We start from the raw sequence: 23,867 nt of genomic DNA on the forward strand, positions 1-23,867 counted from the left end.
TGTTGCTCCTGAAGAGGAAGGGCTGTGGCCGCAGCTCACAGCACCCATGGGGAAGAAGAGGGAGGAGCCATATCAAAACTCTCTCTGGCTTTTGCATGTTATTGCTTCAGTTTCCCCAGACGTCTCGTTGCACAGCCCACTCTGTGTTTTCACACTCTGCGTGGGGAACATCCTCTAGTCTTCTCTGCCCCTCGCTTCAGACCCTCAGACCCTTCTGCTGTCTTCTCTTTGACCCACTAGCTCTCCACACTAACCTTGTTGTCAGTCCCAGAAACACAAACTCCTCAGTGTTCAGTTCCACAGACTTGCTCTCACCCACTTACCCCTATAACAAAATACCCCCAGTGTTGCCCACTGTGCCCGGGCCATCTTTCTTGATCCCTGTGCTGCTTAGAGCCAGGTGTCACTGGCACACTCTTACTGCAGTCTTGTGGGCTTAGACAAGTTCTGCAGACACAGCTCAAGCTCCCAAGCCACCCGTTGTCCTATTGCTTCAGCATCCATGACTATCGCCTCACCGTGTGGATGTGTTTTGAGTCTGCTACAACGACATACACATCCAGTGCAAGGAAGGTGATCCCAAACACTGCCACTCTGACTCTGGCCCCTCTCTTCACTGACCAAGCAGGCTTTTTTCTGTGCTTGACCAGATGCCAGGCAGGGAATTTAACAGTGGTGATCCTCCTGGCTATCCTGATGGCATGGACACATTACCCGATTGCTTTCAAAGTTCTGATGATAGCATTCAGTACTTTAGAAACCTCCCCAGAAGCCTTAGCCAGGCTCACTGGAAGTCGCATTAATTATTTCCCTGGTGGCTGAAACCAGGCATCTGGGTTCAGCTTCGTCTGACAACTTGTTTGCTTTAGCCACAGACACAGTGGTAGCACCAACGGCAGTAGCTGCTACTCCCAGCCACGGCTCAACTCCTAAGAGCAGCAACCGTCCCCTAATGTGAAGGGAGGCCAGAATTATACCAGCGATGCCCAGAACCCCAGAGGCTGTGCTCCTGGACTGGTCACCACGTTGGAGAAGGCACAGCCCATGTGCATCTCTTTAATCTGGAGACCCTGGGCTCAGAGCTTCCTGATGGTCACCTTGAACTTCCTTTTCAGACAAAGAAAACCATCTAAAACCTCTTCCTGTCCTACTCTTTTGGAGGCTGTCACTGTCCCCCACAGCCTTGTGTACTTCGTGCTCCTTCACAGCGTCATGTACCACAGCCTCCTGCTCCTGTGATGGAGGAGAAAAAGCACCTGGGCCTCACTGAGCAAGTCAAGGCTACATACAAAGATTCAGGAGCATTTGACAAGTGCTAGGCCCTAAGTTGAATTCCTCCCGAATTTGGACCGTGTAAGAGGGGAATTTTTCTTGTGGATAAGGACCCAGGGAATCCTCAGTCTCCAGTTGTGCAAATTGTCCTCTGACCACGCTGACTGTGGAAGCTGTCTCACCCGTCCCGATATTCAGGGAGCTCTGAGTAGAACGGAGAAGAGTCCCAAATGCTACCTGAGAACTCTGTAGCGAAGCCTGCATGTGGAGGGCTCACTCAAGCACATCCATGCACACCCTTGGATGACATCAGAGCAGGGGTGATAAAGGTACCCTCCTCCTCTTGCATGTCCTCTGCTGGACCTCTGCTTTGTGCCTTCAACCTTCCCTCTCCTTCTGGCCCTGCTGTCCTACCTTCCACCTATACCTCCATTCTAGGGTCACTCACAGTCTCTCCTGACCCCTTGATGTCACCGTGGTCCTGGTTACTCTGGGCTTTGAGAAGGATGCTGACATTTGGTTTTCCATCCCTGATGTGTTGCTCATCCAGTCTGTCACCATGTCCTATCAGACTGAACTCTTTCCCACTCTATGGGGCTTATGATCTTAGCAAGGACATTTAGGATTGAACCCAGCTCCGTGCATCTGCATCATGGGCTCTGTGCCTCCTAAGCCCACAGAAGGATCCTGCTGTTGTTCTAGCTCCTCTGATGGGAGGAAAGTGACTGAGTCAGAACTGGATCACAGGCTGACTTTGTCTACACTTCCCTGACTTGCCCCAAAACAAGTTCTCTCCTACAAGGAGAATTTTGACTCTAGTTTCTTTGCACTAGGCTCTCAAGGGCAACTTTAAGAGTACCTACTATGGGGGTTGGGGATTTAGCTCAGTGGTAGAGCGCTTGCCTAGCAAGCGCAAGGCCCTGGGTTCGGTCCCCAGGCCCCCCCCAAAAAAAAAGAAAAAAAAAGAGTACCTACTATGGGGGTTGGGGATTTAGCTCAGTGGTAGAGCGCTTGCCTAGCAAGCGCAAGGCCCTGGGTTCGGTCCCCAGGCCCCCCCCAAAAAAAAAGAAAAAAAAAGAGTACCTACTATGCACTGACCATATTTTAAGCTCTCCATGTCTAGGATTCTGTTTTTCTTACACTAAATCTCAATGGCGATGACACTAAGCCAGGAAGTGGTAACTGACTTGTCTTCCTCACATAACTGGTAGATGTGGTCCTACTACCTACAGGCATCCTAGTGAAGGCTGTGCCCTCCTCTCCTGTCCTGGTGAAAGATGATCAACTGAAGATATGGCCAAGAGAAGGGGTTGAGTGGGTACTTGGGAGAGATAAGCAGCCATGTTCTAGTATCTGAAGGTGTAAACTGTGTATAGCAACAGGAATAGCTAATGTCAATTGTGAATATGGTACATGGGTATGGACTTTTGTTGAAGGCCAGCTTTGACAGGTCAGGGGAAACTGAGGCAAGGGCATTGAGTTGGTGATTTCTCACTCAGCGGACTTTTCTCAAGAGAATAAAGTTTGATTCAGTGGGACCCAAACTCCCTGTGCCTGGGAAGAAAACCTTTGAACTCTTTGAAGGCTGGCAAGAAAAATAAAAAGGGAGAAAAGAATCCTGTTCATACACACACACATACATGCACACACATACAAACACATGCAGACACATGCACATGCACACACATACAGGCACACATTCATGAACGCACACACACACATGCATGCATAAATACAGGCATATACACATACATAACACCAATAGACACACTCATACATGCAAACACACAAATGCACACACTCACATGTACACACATACACACATGCAGACACACACATGCACACATATACACACATACACATGCTCACACATACACACACATGCACACACATGCAGATACACACAGACAAGTGCACGTGCGCACGTGCGCACGTACACACACACACACACACACACACGCACACACACACACAGAGTTGTGAAGCTAAACAAGCTCCAACAGTTTATTTTTCTTCCACATCTTATATATCCAAGCAAACTCTTTCAAGCAGCATAAAAATTACAATGTGACTATATTCTATTAATCTTTAAGTGAATGATTACAAAGAAACAGTATATCCCTTTTTCATAAAAAACATTTTACATATCACAGGTGAAGAAAAAGCAAATTATTCCCAACAACCCACAACATTTGTAACTAAGTAACTTTTTATAGCTTAACAAAGTGTAAGCAAGCAAGATCATTTTCTCAGGCCCTTTGTTTTTTCCTGGAAGGCTACAATCTGCAGTTAGAAAGAAACAATTAACTTTGTTATTTATCTTAAAAGGCAGTCTTATAAAAATCTTGACAGAGCCACAAATCTAAACATTTATATTAAAAATCAGTCATTTCTATCTTAAATTCTCAGAGTGCATGAATAATCTACTCATCAATTTTTTTTATTAGATTGCATCAGGAAGTTGAGGGCAAAAATGGGTATAAGAAATCAATCATCACCTTGATCACAAGCCCTGTTATAGCAAGAGTGGCATCTCACAGCAGCCTTTTATTGTTCATGTTCCCTGACCATAAAATATCCCTAACTCAGCTATTAAGAGGGTGCCTTTCTGAACTTCAAACTGTATTCTAGAATTTTTACATCAGAGTCACTAGCAAAAAACATCTTAACCTAATTTCCCCATCTCCAAGTTCTTTGTAAGTGTGGTGGTCACTGTTAATAAACTACATTTCTAAGTTCTTTCCCAGGGTGGCGAGCAAATCATTAATCTGCTCCAGCAGCAATGCTGGAAAAAGGTCAAACACTATTATTGTGTGCCCATGATCCTGCTCAGTGAGGGGCTGCAGCCCCATTAGACTCTTCACACATTACAGGGATTAGGAAGGACACGGAGACTGGGAAAACAGCAAGAAGTCCTCAGGACGCATAGTCCTCAGGGCTCTGCTTCTCCAGGGCACACCAATCCTGGTTGTGCTATCAGGTGGCCCATATTCCATGAGTTCTAAGGCCATTTGATGTTCCTCTGGCCTCTACAGGTGTCCATGTCAGGGTTCAGGGCTCTGTGAGCAGGAGACCCAGAATCTGCACACATGCTCTGTCTACACACAGCATCCTGCCCTGAGCTGACCAGGCGAGCGATGCTTGGATCTGTTTCCTGATGATCTCACAACTGTTATCCCACTCGAGGCCTCTTTGGGCATGGCATGGCTGTCAGCCTGTACACAGTACCCTCTGGGTGGGTGATGGGACAGCCACTTCCCTTGGCTTTGTATTTATTCTTTCCTTCACCGTCTTCTGGGTGGCGATGGAACGAGGCTGCCACCACACTTGCCCAGTGATGGAGGAAGAGATGATCAACTCTATGAATCCACCTGCAAAGTTTCCAGGGTTCTTAAGAGAGCTTCTACATTTTGTCCTACCGTAGCTCTGAAGGAGTCAGAGAGAAAAGAACGGTCACTGTGATGGCCCACTCGGCTGAACTGCAAGGCAGTATGGAGACTAAAAGGGCCTCCCATGTGTTCACGGCTCTGTCCAGCACACTCCCTCCCAGTCCTCTGAGCTGCACTGAAGGGGAAGCGGTCACTGAATCAGGCTGTCGTGAACCTGGTTGAGCTCCTGCAGCTTCTGCTCCAGGTCCTGAGCCTGCTGTCGCAGCTCTGCAGCAGACACTGACTTAGCTCCCTCATGCAAATGCTTCGAGTGTTTCACAAGCCTGACCACATCTATCAGGAGGAAAAGACCTGCAGCGGCTGCACCCATGATCCGGGCTTCTTTGGTCATTGCCAGAGCTGTACTTCCAAAGACTTCTTTCACCTGTTTAGGAGTTTGGGTTGATGTCTTCCCTGCGGTCATGAGAAACTTGGCATTAGCTGCTAGGCGAGGGTTGGCTTTGATCAGTTTGATGGCTTGAATGTTATCCTTAAGGTTTATCACGTTCTGGATGAAATTTCTGGATTCAGAAACAAGTCTGGGGCCACTCTGCTCCAAAACTTCTTTCATGCCGTTCATCGTGTCTTTGGTTGGCACCAGCTTTCTGGCTTTACCTTTAGCAGACACCACGATTACTTTTTCCACAATGATTGTGGAAACACTAGTCACAGCCGCTGCTGCTCCCAGCCCCATGCCAGTGGCTGACAGTGCCAGACTGACTCCTGCTGTCACAGGTGCCAGAGCCAGGCCAAGGATTGTGAGGACTCCAGACACAGCACTGCTGGAGCTGGCCACCACCTGTGAGATGGTGCAGTCCCTGTGCACCTTGTCAACCTTGTCTGCCAGGGTGTGGAGCTTCTTGATGCACTCCTCGAGCTCCAGCCTCACCTGAGGATAAGCCTCCAAGAACCTTTCCTGGTGCCACAGATCATTTTGGAGTTGGTCTTCATCTTCTGTATCAGTATCAGCTGTATTCCCACCAAGGGCCTCCCTCAAGGCATCTTCCTCTTTCCTGTAACGGGAGAGCTGAGCTGAGTGAGGAAGACAGCTTGTAAAGTAAGATCTGTGCTGTGGAAACCACAGAGCATTCACGCTGAGGCACTGGAGAATGTTACGGCTCTGTAAGCTCTTCCTTACCGTGATGCACATGCTCGACAAGCCATGCCATTCTCAGTTCCTAAGGACCAATGAATTCAAAACCATCTATAATTGACCTTTAATTTTTTATCTTATGTATATGAGTGCTTCTCCTGCATTGTGCCTGGGTACCATATTCACCCATGGGGCCCATGGAGGACAGAGGAAGGAAGGCATCGGATTCCTAGGACTGGAGTTCCAACAGTTCTGAGCCATTGTGAGGGGGCTGGGCACTGACTGACTCAGTCATCTGGAAGAGCAGCCTGTGCTCCTCATGGCTGAGCTGCCTCTCTAGGGTGCCCTCCAGCACACCCTGTTATTGCTAAACATTCAATAAAGGAGCCTTCCCCTCAAGGTCAGTGTCATCACTACCAAAGTACTTCTCTCTTGGAACTCTAATGAAGAGAGGTGAGGTTGGAAAAAAGAAATAACCCCATATTTTGAAGAACATTAGTGTTTGCTGAAGAGGGCACTCTCCTAGGAACAGCCATCTCTTGGTCTGACCTGGGACATGGCCTGTCTGCCCTACATTGTCCTGCTGGCCAGGAGCGTCCATGTTTGTCTGGACCCTTGCGCTGCAAGCCTCTGCAAGTTGCATCCCTAATAGAGACAGGGCATTCTTTGAAGCCTGAGGTCTTTTTTGCCCTGCAGTGGTGTGTACTCCTGAGCTGGTGGAGATGCTCACAGCTAAGATCCATCCACTCAAAACCCAGCACTGAGTGAAGGTAAAGAAACACAAGTGGACTCCCCATTCACATGTGGGGAATCCCCATTCACATGTGGCCCCATTCCCAAGGCATCTCAGTGCTTCAGAAGGAGGTAAAATTGGGGTTGGGGATTTAGCTCAGTGGTGGAGCGCTTGCCTAGCAAGCACAAGGCCCTGGGTTCGGTCCCCAGCTGCGAAAAAGAAAAGAAGGAAAAAAAAAAAAAGAAGGAGGTAAAATTGAGAAGTCAGAACAGGTAGGTTTCTAAGCACTTCCATGAAGGAATTCTCAGCCTGAGAAAGGCAAAGTAAGATGGGGATTTTTCTGTCACTCTGACCCAGAGGAAGGAGACACTGAAGGCAAGGACTTCCAGGAGGGAGGGAGACCCCAGTCACTCATGGGGACAGTGTATTTGGTGAAGGCCCAGCCCCAATGCCAGACAGGCAGATTTCTCTTCCTCAAGACAATTCAACACCACCACTCTGAAAATAGACCTTGTGAGACCAGATAACAAGGTCAAGGCAAATTCTACAGATAATTCAAAGAACTTAAAAAGGGACCAACAACAAATATTTTGGCAAATTTCTATAGAGGATCAAAGGTCCAAGCTTAGAGTATTGGTAAACAACATTGCAACTGAAGAAATGGTCGATACCGGATCCAGTGTCACCACTATTCCTAAAATCTTGGCCTTCAGATTGGCCACTTCAAGAAGTAGGCATCCAGTTTCAAGGAGTTGGAACTTTATTCCAAAGAAAGCAAAGAATTAGATGACTTAAATGTACAGGGCCTGAGGGTCCTATAGGAAAATTAAGGCCATACACTGTTACTTGGAATTTTAAAAACACTCTTGCTCCTTTATCCAGAGCCAGGCTCTTGGCTTAGTTCCCAGATCATGATCAGCGCCAGTCTGAGCTCCCAGTGTAGCTCTGCCAATGGCCAGTTGGTCATTTTTCCCTGGAACTGTGATCGTTCCCCAATCCCATCCCCTCACAGCTCGCTTTTCCAAGCCGCCCACAACCACCCTGGCTGCCCACTTTCTCCTCCTGCCCATCTTAGTGTAGCGAATGGAAAACACTAGACAGTTTTGTTATTTTAGAACTAGCCAGATAACCCAGTGGCTGGCCAAAGAATTTCCCGCTCTAATCTTATCAACTAGCTCCCTCCTTCTTCCCTGGTCCCTGCTTGAGGCAGGGGCTACACACTCTAGGGGGTCTCAGGACCTATATGTTTGCTGCTTCGTCCTTGCTCCAAAACCTGGTCCGAAAACTTTTTCTGTGTCCCTTCTCTTCCTCTTGGGACCCGGAAGTCCCACCTTTTCCCCTTCGCCCAGCAATTAGCTTCCACCTCCTTTTCTGACACAGTCAAGAACCAATTAAGGAATGGACACCTCCCTATACACTATGTGGCTGATACAGCCATAAACTTATGGGGAAGAGATCTGTTGCAATAGTGGAAAACACAAATTAATATCCCTTCAGCTTCACAGGCTGGCCAGAAAACCGGTCAGGCACCTAATTAAAAAAAATCAAAATGTTGAGCAATGTTTCCAAAGGCAGTTACAGACTGTCCAGTCTGTCCATAAGCAGGCAGCAGGGGCTGAGAAGTCAGCTTTACACTGGGAGCTCCTGTTAAAACACCAACAGCCTTACTGCTAAGGTGGGTGACTGAACAACCCAGTTGGGTTGACCAATGGTCTACGACAAAAGAAAAACTGCAGGCGCTAGTCCAGGAGCAGCTGGAGGCTCGGCATATAGAGGAGTCCACCAGACCTTGGAATCCTCTCGTATTTGTCATTAAAAAAAAAAATCTGGCAAATGGAGGATGTTGACAGATCTCAGAGCGATTAATACGATTATTCAGCCAATGGGTTCCCTGCAGCCTGGAATCCCATTGCCTTCCATTGTTGCCTAAGGAATGGCCTATCATAGTGATTGATCTAAAAGATTGTGTTTTTTTCCCACCAATTCCTGTACATGGACATGATAAGGACAGGTTTGCTTTCTCAGTACACCCAATAAAAAGACCGGAAGGTCCTGCCCCAAGAATGTTTAATAGCCCTACCAATATTTTGTACAATAGCCATTGGAGATATTTCCCAAACAACTTCCTTAATCCATTATTTACCATTAAATGGATGATATTTTATTGGCTCATTCAGATATAAGTTTCCTGGAAAGAATGCTTGATGAAGTAAAAAAAAAAAAAAGTACAAAAACAAAAAAACCCCTGCCTTGCTGAGGATTGCAAATCACTCCTGAAAAATACAAGGAAGGGATTAATTATCTTGGATATCGAATTTGCCTACAAAAGGTTAGGCCATAAAAGGTACAAATCAGAAGAAACCAGCTGAGGACTCAATGACTTTCAGAAGCCACCAGGAGACATTAACTGGCCGTGGCCCGCAGCTGGCTCAGCTACTCAAGAACTAAACAGTCTGCTTCAAAGGAGCACTTGTCACGGACTCAGGTGACATCGTGGGGAGCTTTTGCCCATTTTTACTGGTTAGAAAAGGGCGAGAGCCTGTGATTGGGCAGGGGAAGTAAAAGGTCTAGAGGAGAGAGGAGGAGGAAGAGAGGATGGAGCAGAATCACATGGCGGGGAGAAATTGCAAGTAGCAAGGGTGTCATAGCTGGGGGGTAGGCTGGTGTGGCGATGGAGATGCTCAATCTAGGCTAACAGCTTGTAAATAGAGTAAGTGGAGAGTGTGTTTTTATACGGGTTTATTGGGAGTAAAAATTACACTCGTGCTGTCACCCACTCTAGTCATAATGGTGAATTCCAGGCAAAGAAAGGCGCTGTTATTTTCCTTCATTCAGAATGTATGGTTCTCTTGGAGAAAAAGTGAATTCAGGTCCTGGCACCTACACCTGGTGGCTCAGCTGTAGGGGATCTGGTGTCCTCTCTGGGCCTTGATGTACTATGAACTTGATTGTACTATGGGTCAGGGAGCGCGCACGTGCCCTCACTTAATTTCAATACTGTGGGTCCTTAAATTCTCCATCTCCAAATACAGTCACTAGGGATAGGGCTTTACCAATGAGTTTAGGGACACAACTCAGTCACTAACACGGGTGACATCATTAAAAGAGGTCTGGTGGCAGGTGCTCAGACACATACTTAACCAGCTTGTCCCTGATCCATTTAAACTCTTATGCACTGTTTTCTAACCCTGTTCTTTTCTCTTCCCATGTAGAGAGAAAAATGCTTCACTGAGTCTTTGCCTGAGTACCTCTCTTTCTTGTCCAGAAGGTCACTTTCTTTGGAGTTCATCTTATTCTTCTTCTTCATCAGGATCTGTAAAGTTCTCAACAAGAGCTTCCCATCAGGCATCTTCCTCTTCCCTGTAATAGGGGAGACTGACTGATATAGGAAGATTGCTTGTAACATAAACTCACCCACATGTAAAACACATGCACACACTCACATACACACAAACATACTAAAAAACTTTGAAAAGCTAACTTTTGATGAACACTTACTGCGTGCAGGCTGCCTACTGTGTGCTGGCCATATGCTGGACTCCCCACATGTGTTATCTTATTATTCTCACAGTGCCAGTCAATGGTGACCAAATAAAGAAGAAGGTAATAAACTAACATGGTCACAGGAACGGCAATGGCAGGAATAATTTTGTTCCCTGTGGCTGCTGCCATCTTCCCTGGTAGAGAACATGGAGAGGGGAATATTTGTTGAGAAGAGACACCCTGAACCCTGAGTACTTGGTCTGTCTGGGGAGAGTATTCCTGCCTAGAAAAAGCCAACCAGGCCTGAACTCTGCTACTGCAGGCGTCCCTCAGGGAGGTGACCTGGACAAACCAACTCCTGCCACAAAATGTTTCCAGGATTCCTCTTCAGTCAGCAGGAGCTGCAGGTCCTCTAGGCTCCTCGTATCCAGGAGGCAGAAAAACAGAGTCTCAAGGAAGCATTTCTCCTCTAGATGGGAAGGAAATGTATATGGTTAGAGGACTGTGCACAAGAGTTTGAATGAGTAAGGGACAAGTTGTGTAAATGCTTTTAATCCAGCACTTGGGAGGCTGAGGCAGGGAAATCTCTGTGAGTTCGAGGCCAGGCTTCTCATCAGAGTGAGTTCCAGGATGGCTTGGGTTGGAGCAGGATGTACTGCTTCCCCAAGGACTGTGCCCCAGGCTCGGGTGAGAGTAAGCCACCATGAAAGTGATGAAATAGAGTTGACTCTAATGTCTCTTTTTCCCTGCCTCCTTCCCTCCCTGCCTCCTTCCCTCCCTGCCTCCTTCCCTCCCTGCCTCCTTCCCTCCCTGCCTCCCTCTCCCCCTCCCTTCCTCTGTCCCTGTCTCCTTTTCTGGCTTCCATTTTTCAGGCTGGGTATTGAAGAGGTGACTCCTGGGAATTTACTCAAGACAAAGTGAGGAAGGGGAGTTGCTCTGACCTAGGACTAGGAAACTCTCTCGGCTCCCTTTGGGGTTTGTGGTGGTTTGAATATGCTCGGCCCAGGGAGTGACACTATTTAGGAGGTGTGGCCTTGTTAGAGGAAGTGTGTCACTGTGGTGTGGGTTTTAAGACCCTCTTCCTAGCCTCGAGGAAGCCAGTCTCCTCCTAGCAGCCTTCAGATGAAGGTGTAGTACTTTCAGCTCCTCCTGCGCCATGCCTGGCCTGGACGCTGCCATGCTTTGATGATAATGGACTGAAATTCTGAACCTGTAAGCCAGCCCCAATTAAATGTTGTCCTTATAAGAGTTGCCTTGGTCAGGGTGTCTGCTCACAGCAGTAAAACCCTAAGACAGGCTTCTCATCTGTATCTTTGACTCCCCAGCAGGAGTTCAGCGTAGAGGCTCTGGCACTCATAGGTCATGTAGAACAAGACTGCTTACCTGGAGTGCCCAATATGGCTGCTAGGTCTAGGAGTCAGGCAGAGGACTTGACAGGTGTTCCTTACAGCTCACCAGGGTCCAGGCTACAGGAGGAAAAGGCACCCTGTGAGATAGAATGGGGACAGCTTAGCGATCAGGGATCTGGGACGCACAGTTCTTTCAACAGTGGCTGCCAAGGACCAAAGAACTTGACCCACAGTTTTTTTTTTGTTTCCCTGGGCTCTGTCACTGCTATTTAATGATGTTGGTCTTGTGATCCCAGCCCTGCTGCTCTCTCCCCAGCAAGGCAGAGGAACACTGTCCTATTGGGGACTGCTGTTCTGTTGGGGACACTGGAGAAGGCATCAGGTGAGAACACAGCCGTGGAGAAAGGACTGACTCTCAGAAAGAGATGGGGAGAAATGTTCTGGTGGCCTCTGCAGGCGGAAACTGTGTTTATTACACAGTTACTTTGAATTTGTTACATTGTTACTTTGAATACTTACTCTCTCAGTCACTGTTTCATTGTTGGGAAGAGACACCATGGCCAAGGCAGGGCATATACAGAAAGCATTTAACTGAGGCTTGCTTACAGCTACAGAGGTTTAGCTCATTTATGATCATGGTGGGGAGCATGGGATCAGACAGGGTGTTAGGGAAGTTGAGGTTGTACATCCAGATCCACAGGCAGCAGGAAGAGAGAGAAAAGCTCAAAGTCCACCTCTAGTGACACACTCCAACAAGACCACAAGCCCTAATTCCTCCCAAGTATCGCCACACCCTAATGACCAAGCATCCAATATATTAGCCTGTGGTGGCCTTTCCTAGTCAAGCCACAACCCTTACTCTCCCTGATGCTCTTGACTCCTTACTCATACATAATGAAGTCCTTACACACAATGGATGTGACTTTTCAGTATTGATAGAGTGAGGCCTTGAATCTGGGACTTTCTAATCCACATCCCACTTTCTGATGAGCAAACTCCACCATCTAAAAACACACTGTACTCCCTCCTGTTCATATTACATGTGTGCATTGTAGCATGCCTATGTTATAAATGGTTCTTCTATAGCCACAGCACTGCCTTGTACCAAGTATCAGGTCCTCAGTTTAGCAAATTCACTGGGGTCCTCTGTTGCTTCCAAGGACCACACCCTCCTTGCTTCCATGATATCCTTGTCCCATCAGGCCCTGGAGTCCTGCCTGGTCCCTGCCCTGCAGTGTGCTACTGTCGACTCCTGCTCTTCTCTGTGACTCTTGGACCTCATGATTTTCCTAATCACATGCAAATACTAATGCAGAGAATGTTCTCATTCTTGTCAGTGCCTGCATTTGAGGTTATTTCATATGATGTTTGTCTAAGTGGATAACTGGGTTAAAGGGCATTCACATCTAAACAAAGGCCGTGTGTGAGGGGGTTCATTCCTTCATTTTTCACCAGAAGATTGTGTGTGTGAGTGTGTGTGTGTGTGTGTGTGTGTGTGTGTGTGACTTCATAGACCAACAGAAACTGTACTGAGATTCCCCTGGAAACAGAGGAAGGAAAGAAACCGTGTTTAGCAGTGTAGGGAAGGCAGCAGCTCCACCTGCTGGGACCTGGCTAAATTGACAGTGAATGTTCTTGTTGCTATGGTGAGAGCTGGTGACAATGGCAGCTCTCCCTCAGGACTGCTCTCCCACCTAGTCACTGAAGCATTTGTTCTCAGTGCGAGCTACTCTTGTTCCTGTTCACAGGTGAGGAAAACAGACCTGAAGTGACTCATCCAGGGTCACGCATTTAGAAAGGGCTGAAGACTGCCTCACATGCAGCCTCTGAGACATCAGACCTTGCTTGCTTCGACTCCCAGGCTGCCAAGGGAACCAGGGAAGCCCCGATCAGCTGCTCGAACTAATACTTGGAAGTGTAAACTATAGAAAGAAAGCTGAATAAGCCACAGTGGGAGGAGAGGCTGTCTAGAGAACAGAGAGATGGCAGACAGCCTGGAGGAATGGCCTGTTAGGTGGAGTCTCCAACAGGGAGGCAGAGAGGACAGCAAGGGAGGTTCACCATCCCGGTGCCCGGCCGGGTATTCACAGCAACTTAAGAGTGGAGGAGAAAAATCAAAGAGCTCACGATTGAACTAAAATGCTTCAGAAATGATGTCTGTCCTCTGGGGTCCATTTAAGTCTTTCTATTTAGGAGCGACATGAATGGGCAGTGTAGGGTCTCAGAAAGGAGAAACACTCAGAGGAGGAGTCCCTGAGATGTGCTGAGATGGCTCTAGTAGAATCAGGGAACTTGAAAAGAGGCTATGATTTACACACACACACTCACACACACACACACACACACACACACAGACACACACACACCCCTCAAGCTGGGGGGGTGGTGTAGGTGGTGCACTAGGCAGGCAGACGCAGATGGATCTCTGAGTCTATAATGCAAAAGCCACTGCTGTCCCCTCTATAGATTGGTCATATACCTTTATGTTACTCAGTATGGGTGTGTCTCAGTAATTATGCACTCTCCTGGTATGGACAATATGATATGGAAACACACACACACACACACACACACACACACACACACACACACACACACCCCTCAAGCTGGGGGGTGGTGTAGGTGGTGCACTAGGCAGGCAGATCTCTGAGTCTATAATGCAAAAGCCACTGCTGTCCCCTCTATAGATTGGTCATATACCTTTATGTTACTCAGTATGGGTGTATGGGTGTGTCTCAGTAATTATGCACTCTCCTAGTATGGACAATATGATGTGGAAACACACACACACACACACACACACACACACACACACACGCACACACACCTTCTCTCAGTGTAACCCTTGGTCTTGCTGTGTACTGTGAACCTTCCTGCTGGTCACTCACATGTGAGCCCCTCTAATGAGTGCCCCCCAGATAAGAAGTGTAGGTGAGCCCTGTCCTGCCTGCTCCTGACCAGCCGAAAGCCCAGGCTGGAGCTTCCCTTCCCGGGTTCTCTAAATGGGGCAGAGGGAGCTTTTCAGCAAACTCACCCCTTCAGTGGCTGCTTGGCACCTTCCCTGGGCAAGGAGCCCAGGGCTCAGGACTGCAGGCTCCTCCCTCAAATCTCTAAATTCCTACCTTTCATCCAGTACCCCCTCCTACTGATGTGTCCTCCACCTTCACCATGCCCAACCCAGCTCTCACCACAAACACCTTCCAGTGCTCCAGGCATCCCTGAAACACAGCCCCCATCCCAAGAGAGGCCCCACAAGCCACCTGCTCCCTGCTGGCTTCTCCAGTCTTGCAGGAAGTCAGTGTAGTTTGAATCATCTGAGCCTTGGGCCCTTGCAGAAAAGCAAACCCCACAGAATTGCTCAGCTAGAAGGAAAGTCAGATTGGGGCTATGCCCTCCAATTGCTGGCTTTATTGGTTTTCTGAGTGTTTCTAGTAATTTCTGTGCCTGTCTGTCTCAGTTTCTTCCAATGTTCCCCTCTCTTGCTCCCCCAACCTCATTGTTTCATATAGCCCAGGCTGGCCTCAAACTCACTATGTAGCTATTCAAACTCACTATTCAAAACATCACTATGTGATGGTTTGAATATGCTTGGCCCTGGGAGTGGCACTATAGAAGGTGTGGCCCTGTTGGAATAGGTGTGTCACTGTGGACATGGACTTAGACCCTCATCCTAGATGCCTGGAAGCTAGTCTTCCACTAGGAGCCTTCAGATGAAGATGTAGAACTCTCAGCTCCTCCTGCACCATGCCTGCCAGGACGCTGCCATGCTCTTGCCTTGACAATACTGGACTAAACCTCTGAACCTGTAAGCCAGCTCCAATGAAATGTTTGCCTTTATAAGACTTGCCTTGGTCATGGTGTCTCTTCACAGCAGTAAACCTTAGCTAAGAAGTCTAGGAGAACCTTGGACTTCTAACCTTAGGCCTGCAACTCCCAGTTAGGATCACAGGTATGTGACTCCCATCCCCTGCCTTACTCAAGTCTTTCCATTCTCACAGGACATCAAAAATAGAGAGAAAGAGAACATCTTAAAAAACAGCTACGTCCCCTCTCAGGTTCCTTAGTCATATATCAGGCAGTCTGGCACTTAGTTCAACCCCTGGGTGGGCCCTTCTGAAGGGTTTCCTGCCCTTCTTTTGCTTAGGGCTGAAGGAAGGAAAATGAAACTAGATTCTATCCAGATACAAATTCATCTTTTGGCTGCTGAAGTTGTGACCTGGGCCAGCGCCTAAATCACATGCTTAACGTGGGGCAAGAGTCCTTCCTTTTTAGAGTGGCTGTGAGCATGGGAAGAATTATCTACTTATGAAAGAATCTTTCCCAGCGGAGGTGGATGGGACACAGGGGTCCTTAGCAGTATGTACTGTCCCCAGGTGTGTCGCAACCAGAAGCTCTGGGCTGATACTCTCAGCTCATAAAGGCACGTGAGAGTCACCCCTGCTGAGCAGTTGAGGACCCAGAGGACATCCCGGACAAGCCACCCCTTGGGACCACCCTCAGTCTAGCCCTCTTCACGAACCCAGCCAGAGGAGCTACCTCAGACCCTTCTCATCTGCCACTGTTGGATGCACCTCTGTGGTCTCAGCTGCACTGACTGTGGGACTCTCTGGATCACTCCCATGCTCTGCCCGTCCCCTTGCCTGGCTTCTGAGTGCATGGTCTAGGACTCAACATTCAGTCACAAATGTGCACGGTGCACATAACAGTTTCCAGAGGGAATCCCCAACTGAACCTGCCAGGACGCTCCTTAGCGCATCAGAACTTCGATGACGGTGGAGAGGACGGAATGTCAAGAGCCTAAGTACATTTGTCTCTGACCATCTTTAGTGCCCCGAGTAGCCATTTTTTCACCACCTCTCTGTTGTCTGTAACATCCCTTGAGTAACAGATCAAAACGTTCAGGTGTAATAACTTAGATCACTAACCTTCACCAACTGTTAGTTTAAGACATTCTCAGACGGCCTCTACGGCCCGTGACAGAGATTTTTCTGTTTTTCTGTTATCTCTCTCTCTCTCTCTCTCTCTCTCTCTCTCTCTCTCTCTCTCTCTCTCTCTCTCTCTCTCTCCTCTCATTGGTTAAGTTTTTCTGTACTCTCTCTCTCTCTGATTGGTTAAGTATGCTGATTATGATCTTCGTCCTCTTCCTATGAAAGCTTCTTGAAATAGTTACTGTGTTGAAAGAAGGACTTTGGGGTAACCCAAGCCTGTGTTCCTGGGCCTTGGTACCTCCCGTTTGGCTTCAGAATGAACTACGTCTTACCCCCTTTGAGGTGAAAGCTAGACTTCTGTGTTGACATGGTAACAAGCAGCTGCCTCCCTCCTCTGGCCCAGGCTTGGACTTGCTGTCCATTTCAGTGCTTCTTTGTCCCAGCATCCTAGCTCATCTCAGTAAAGGATCGGGACCCATGGTCAAAACTGTAAACTCTGGGCTCTGGTCCAAAACCACCAGGCTGACTGCTGCTTCCCACCTCCCCCTCATCTCCTCTATTCTATGTGAGGCATTATTTGTTAAGGTGTGAGGCCAGTCAAGGCATCCATTTTCCTAGACTTAACTCCGTCCTGTTCTAACAAGCGCTGACAGACCTGCGTGGAACTGTGACATGTACTCTATTGGCAAAAGTTTACTACATTTATGGTTTATGTTAATGCTAAAAGATCTGATTAAATCTTTAACTCTATGGCTCAGACTGGACGGGGATAAAGCTGTGAATCTTAATGTTATTAAAGCTGCGTTAACATTGTAAACCGCTGAACATAATTAAGACATGAAAGTTAATATGTCACCTTACAAATAATCGAAATCTTTAACGGGCTCCAAGCTAGACTTATAATCATGATTAATTACAGAAATAGGCATTTATTTAACTGTTCACGTGTTTCTTTTCAAGCTTAAACCTGAACTGATGTAGACTTAATACATACTTAAGTCTTCAAACTCCTCAGAGATCTGCCGAATACGGCGTTTAAAATGTTCACAAAACACCCCCCACAACAAGCAGACAAGCGTCCTAAAAAGAGAACTTTAAGGTCTCCAAAGAGAAGAGATGGGACACCACACCGACAACTCTACCTGGACTGTGGTGACGCTAACCACTGGACAACAGCCCGTGCCTCACCTGCCGAGAGGAACCTGAACAAACTACAGACACTTTGGGTTCACTGTCGGTCTCTGCCTCGTCAGATTAAGTACAGTTTTCCCAAGTTCCTCCTCTACAGGAAAAATTGCTCAGAGCTGGGTGTGACAGCCGAGGGCCTACTGCTCTGTGGGACATCTGAAGATGAAACGCGGTTCTTCTCTGACAATGCAAGACTGGCTGCTTCTGTAATGAACCCCGGGAACCCCAACCACCGACTAAGTGAGGCTCTGCCATTTTAATTGGTACAATTAATTGGTGCCATTTAAATTATGCTTCCTACTCAAATTAACCCTTCATAGATCTCTGAGGCCACTGACGACCAACTGTGGCTTTAACAACCGCACAAAGCTGCCTCCTAAGTCAGTCTCTTACGAACAGTTCGCCTTGCCAACTGGTTTCATCTCGAGGAAGTTCCTGCAGGTCTAATAAAGTATTAAAGGTCTATAACGACTGATCTGAAAATAATTCAAGACCAGTCTAAAAGTCTCTCTCGGTTCCTATGGGGTTGGCTCCCCTTCTCTCAAAGCACATCAAAGACCCTCCACCTACATCTCCAACCCCAGTCCCCCTACCCTCAGCCAGCCTCCGAGGCCTCACATCCGTCATTCACTTCCTTTTATACAAACGGCTTCTACTTCTCAGCTCCTCTCCCTTATTAACAGTCAGAACCCACTGGAACCTCGTCCTTGGTCCAGGGCCTTCCCTCCATTGCTGCTGCTTCTCCACACCCAGCAGTCTCTAACCCTTAGGCTATCCTCTCCATTATCCCTGACAACACCACTCACTTCCAGTTCCAAATCTTAAAAGATTTCCTCTCCATACTCCTGGGTGTCACTCCCAGGCCTTTTGTCTTTACATAGATGGATCCTGACACTAAAGTCCCGACACTGACCAGGGCTGTCCCCCCACTTCAGTGTGTAGATGCCCTCCTCCTTTGTAGGCTTTCCCTCTCTGCTAGCCAATTTGATCCTGCCTCATTCCTAAATTTCCTCAGGTCCACAAGTCACCAGGTCTCTCTTCCTAAAGCTCAGCTCTCCCCAAGTCACAGACCTAGGGTTCTCTCTCACATCAACACTTAAGCCATCACTGTACACCACCTTGCCCATCTCACTCCTGACCGCTGTCCTCATGGCCAACAATGGTCAGCAGCAGCTGTGAATGGAAGTCCAAAGATCTAGCAGTTGCTCTGTTCCACAAGGTAAGCAGGCAAAGGAGAGAATCTTCCTTCTTCCAATGTCCTTATGTAGGTCTCCAGCAGAAGGAGTGGCCCAGATTAAAGGTGTGCACCACCATGTCTGGATCTGGGACTTGCTTTGTCCCAGGTGACCTTGAACTCAGAGATCTCCTTGCCTTAGTCTCCTGGGATTCATAGCCACTTTGCCTCCAGATCACCACACCAAGATCCAGGTCAGAAACTTGCATCTCCCAGCCTCAAGATCAGGATTGGGTGAGAAAACCCTGGGTCCAATTCTGGATGTAGCCCTGTCATTCCAGATAGAGTCAGGTTGACAAGCCAGCTTTGGGTATCCAGGCCCCAAGAACATAGAGACTTGGTCCCCACCCTCCATTCTTTTCCTCCATCTCCCAATAGACAGAGTGACAGCAGCCATCTGTCTGAGGTCTCCTGGTCAAGTCTTAGGCATCCTGGTGCCCAGGCTGAGCCCCTACAGGCCCAACTTACCAGGAATCTTCAACAGCTGTGTGGATCCAGGGACCATCTGTGCACCCAAGGCATAACCAAATACCATCTCCCACCTCTGACAATCCCCAAAGAAGGAAATGAAAAGACCAAGTCCCTTTTCAAGGAACTCATGCCTGAAAAGCCATCCACAGGGACCTTGTGGCTTGTTGGATGCTATAGGCCCATCCCTGTGTTCTCTTAGAATGGTGGTTTAGTTCATGGGAGGTCTGGGTAGTCTTTGGCTGATATTGTTGTTCTGCAAACCCTTCTCCTTCAGCTGACCCTTTATTTCAGTGGGGATCCCTGGTCTCAGTTCAATGGTTGGAAAGCACCTGCTTCTACAGACTCAAACCTCCCCAGATCCTTCTTGACCTCCTGGGACTTCTGTCAGCATCCTTTCTTCTCACCTGCAGCCTCAATATATTGTCTGGATTTTGTGGCTTCCTGGGATAGGATGGACCCCATCTGGAACATCTGTTTCTGAATGGCCTTTCCTTTAGTTCTTGCTCCAACTTTGAACCACTCCATATCACATTCTCTCAGTGAGAATTAGGTTCCTACCCTTAGTTAAGTAAGGCCCTCAGACATCCACACTTTTGTCTCATGATGGAAGTTCATTTGGTCATAAAACTCAGCAGACACTTAAGTTCCACATAAAAAAAATGAGAACAAAGACCTAATCTGTCAAAGCCCATAGTTCTGCAAAAATATCTACATGTACTAACCTGCCCTTTGGTTTCTATAGTTTCATTTCTGGCTAACTCTTCTTGTTAATTGAATTGTGTCAACACAGAATATAGATTTTTGTGCCTGACTTTTGTGACTGGATTTGAACACTAGTTGCTGGCTGGATAAATATTTTCTAGTTCCATCTATTTACATGTGTGAATTTTGAATCATTGTTTTTGATAGCTGAGTAGTGGCACTATTGTGAGATGTGCCCTTGACAGAGAAATCCATTCCTCTGTGGCAGGTCATTGAGATCCTCCTCTAGCTCTGGTTAGTCTTCTCCTTTTGCCTTCAAAACATGATAAAGAACTCAGCTCCTTTGTTATGTTGGATCTTTTGCCATATATCCCTGAGATGATAATGGCCTGACCCTCAGGTAAGTTCAATGTCCAATTTTTTTTTATAGGAACCTCCAGACTGATTTCCATGGAATGTTCTTTAGAGTCTGAAACCCCACCAACAGTGGAGAAGTGTTCCTCTTTCTCCACATCCTGATAGCATCTGCTGTCCATGTTTTTTTTGGGGGAATGTAGACATTCTGACTTTGGTTTGAAAGTGGAATCTCAGAGTTGTTTTAATGGGCCATCCTGATGTAGGATATAAAAGACATTCTTTAGGATGATCTGAACATTGGAGATTTTTCTTGAGAATTTTTGAAGAATTTGCTCTGCTTTTTCCCATTTTTGAAGGGAATTTGACTGAGGCTAAAGTAAAGAGATTTTGGTTAGTTGCATTGACAAAGGAAGTCTCAGAAAAGTCCAGAATAGACTTTGTCCTCAGGTTCATGTTCATGAAGTGCTTTCTGATCAAGTGTAGCAAGCTTAGAAAGGGAAAATTCAAAATGTATGGTGCAAGCAATAAAAGGGCACCAGGTAGTACAATGGAGCTAAATCCTGTTTTTGAGGCAATAAATGGATTAAGAAATGGTGACTTCGGGGCAAGAGCCCACCCAGCTAAGCTTATTGTTTGTGTGTTTGCCATTGAACAATTTATATCATGTTAGATGTTACTTCAGCACAGGATCCTCTCATGACTTCTGCTCTGCGTGTTCACCCTCACCCCCTCTCTGTTCCTTCAAGGTCACCTGGGGCCCACAATCTCCTCTCTCTTCTATCACCTCTACTTCTCCTCACTTCCCTAAATTCATTAACTGTTCTCAGACATCAAACACTATGAATAAACCCCCAGGACTCCTTCCAGGCTTTTTCTTTTTTTTTTTTTTTTTTCGAGCTGGGGACCAAATAGATGGGGCCTGGGGATTTAGCTCAGTGGTAGGCAATCGCTTTACCACTGAGCTAAAGGCCCCAACGGTCCCCATTCCTAATAAAAAAAAAAAAACCATTATCTCCTGTAATAGACACACACGGGGGGGGCATGTTTCTCTTCAGCTCTCTCTCATAACTCTCTCTCTCTCTCATGTGGCTCTCTTTAGCCCAAATTTTAACCCCTTCCCATGATTTCCCATGTCCCCAAACAAACTCTATACAATATCTGACCTATGGCTGGTACCTCAGGGAGAAGGGATGCCTCAGCATGGGCCTACTGAAGCACCCTTCCTACCTCACCATACTTGGCTCTATAAAACTATCCTTGCCTCTTTTTATAAAATACAACACTACGGAGGTATGCAGTTAGGAGAACTTAATTTCCCAACTTACCAGAAATCTTTGGCAGGTAGTACTCAGCTGTGTGGGTCCAGGGATCATCTGTGCATCCAAGTCATAACCAAACGCCATTTGCTGCTTATACACCCAAAGCAGAAAGTGAAAGAGAAAGCCCTACTTACAACAAAGTCACCACCAAAACAGCACAGGAAACTTGCAGCTTGGTGAATGCTATAGCTTCACCCCACACTTCCTGTTGACCCACTCAAAGGAGTGACTTTTGGCCTGTCATTCTAAGTTCTCCGTGGCTGAGTCCATTTCAAGTAAGGGTTTCTGTAGTCTGTAGGAGTCCTTCTACAGACTAGAGGACCCTCCTCAGAACACTTCCTGTACCTCCTGGGCTCTGTTCAGGTCCTCTTTCTGCACCTGAGGCCTCAGGACCACCCTGACTTCCTGGGTCCTGTTGATGTTGATCATGGCCGGGCACAGTGTCAGGACACCTGCTTTCATGGGTTCTCCTACCAGGACCTCTGAAACTGGAACCACTAAATATCACATCCTCTCAGTGTAATAGGCTCCTAGACCTTAGTAGGCCCTCAGATCTAAGCACAACTGACTCCCTGATGGAAGTACCATCCAGGCTGTAAACCGCAGTGCACAGACAACACCACATAAACCAATGAAAACGAAGACCTAGTCCATCAAAGTCCATAGGTCTTGGGAAGTGTCTAAGTGTACTAACCTTGCTCTTTTGGTTTTTACAGTTCCATTTCTGGCTAACTGTTCTTGTTAATAGAAGTGTGTCAACCTAGGATATGGTTTTGTGCTTAACAGCTCAGCCTAAGGAAAAAAGTGTGAAGCTCCACTGAGATTCTGAACCCTGCTGTCATTGCTGGCTGGCAAATACATACTGTCTATTGGCTCTAGCCCATGTCTCAGTAGTTTCTCTAGTAGATATCCTGTAATATTTCTGCAAGTCCCACAGGTATTCCCAGATCAGGGAAGAGTGTACTGTCCAAGGATCCCCTAGGTTGTGTGACTGAGATGTTTCAGGTCCCTTTGATTAACCTCTACCTAATGCTTCTGAAGAGTCTGACACTTCTACCCCCAAAAGAACCAATTAGAAAGTCATCTGGTCTGTCACCTCTAGAGGTAAGTCTGGTCAAGGCACCTTCTGTTTAGGACACAAAGAAAGGCTTGATATAACCACTGAGCCAATATCCAGGATCTGTGGGAAACATCCCTAGACTTCTCTGGTCTGCTCAGATGTATGAATGAGTGTGTGGTAGCCACTTCTGGTTTTCTTTACTGTGTCTGTCTGTGTGTTCCTGCCAGTTCTATTTCTCTGTATTGGCAAGTGGCTTTCTCAGGTGTGAGACCCCATCTCACCCCAACCTTATGATGTGTGCCCTCTTGTCAGGGACTTGAGTTCTGTTGGCTCTGCCAGGTCACCCAGGGAACTCCCCAAAACCTTCGTCTTTCCCATTCCCAGAGCAATTGCTTGTTTCATTGCTTGACCCCCGCTCATGAGCAGAATCAGACCTAGTCCCTATGTAGAGGTGGGTAGGGGATGGGCCTCTTATGCAAGGGGGAGGCTGCCATCTAAGCAGAGTGCACACAGGGAGGAGAAATACTTCCCAAGTCCCACACTGACTCTGCTGCCCGCCCACTACCTCCTCTAAGCAGCCTCTGGGAAAGGAAATATTCCGCTGGGCAAAAGAGAAGTTCTGCTTCTTCCTCTTTCGTAATTGATTCGACCTTCCCAACAAGTGATCTGCATAACTGGAGAACTCAAAACGTACCATTCTCTGCAAAAAGTAGAGAAACCACACTGGGAATCGTGGGGTGAGGGTCACTGCTGGGCCGTGCAGCCTGGACAGAATGGGTTGTCCCTTCTGTCCAACATTGACTGACCAAGGGGACTTTAAATAATTTCTGCAGGGTCCTTTTAGGAAGATCCAAAACAGCTGCTGCGAGATTTGCTTTGTCACCCAGTCAGGCCTAGATGGTAGGAAACAGTTAAAGTTAGAAAAATATAAAGGCTCAGATCGATGATATTGGCTGCAGGCAGCTCAAAAGGTGTTTAACAACAGAACCAACTGAGAGACCAGATCCTTTGCATAAACTGAAAGGCACCGTCACCTTCTCTGATGATGAGACACAGTTGGACTTACACATGCCCTGCAAAACTTTGGTGTCCTGCACTGTCAGAAGAAAAATTTTCTAGCTGAAAGTCCTGCCTCCAATCAAAGTATACAGTGGCACTGTCTCTCAGATTGACAACAAAGATTCCCAGAAGTATAGGTAGAAACCAACACACCAGGACTGGCCCAACACCAAGTTCCTGTAAGTGTTCAA

General features: G+C 47.2%; 1 pseudogene across 1 annotated transcript; it reads right to left on the bottom strand.

Annotated features, from left to right (window-relative positions):
* Positions 1 to 4,373: 4,373 nt before the first annotated feature.
* Positions 4,374 to 21,986, bottom strand: LOC116890002 (annotated as a pseudogene). The gene is made up of 6 exons (XR_004386521.1): positions 21,903 to 21,986; positions 21,564 to 21,644; positions 11,465 to 11,495; positions 10,352 to 10,478; positions 9,775 to 9,886; positions 4,374 to 5,713 (listed from the first exon to the last, which is right to left on the bottom strand). The product of XR_004386521.1 is annotated as an apolipoprotein L2-like (transcript).
* Between the last annotated feature and the right edge of the window lie 1,881 nt (positions 21,987 to 23,867).

The sequence above is a fragment of the Rattus rattus genome, chromosome 1 (assembly GCF_011064425.1).
Source record: "Rattus rattus isolate New Zealand chromosome 1, Rrattus_CSIRO_v1, whole genome shotgun sequence".
Lineage (NCBI taxonomy): Eukaryota > Metazoa > Chordata > Mammalia > Rodentia > Muridae > Rattus > Rattus rattus.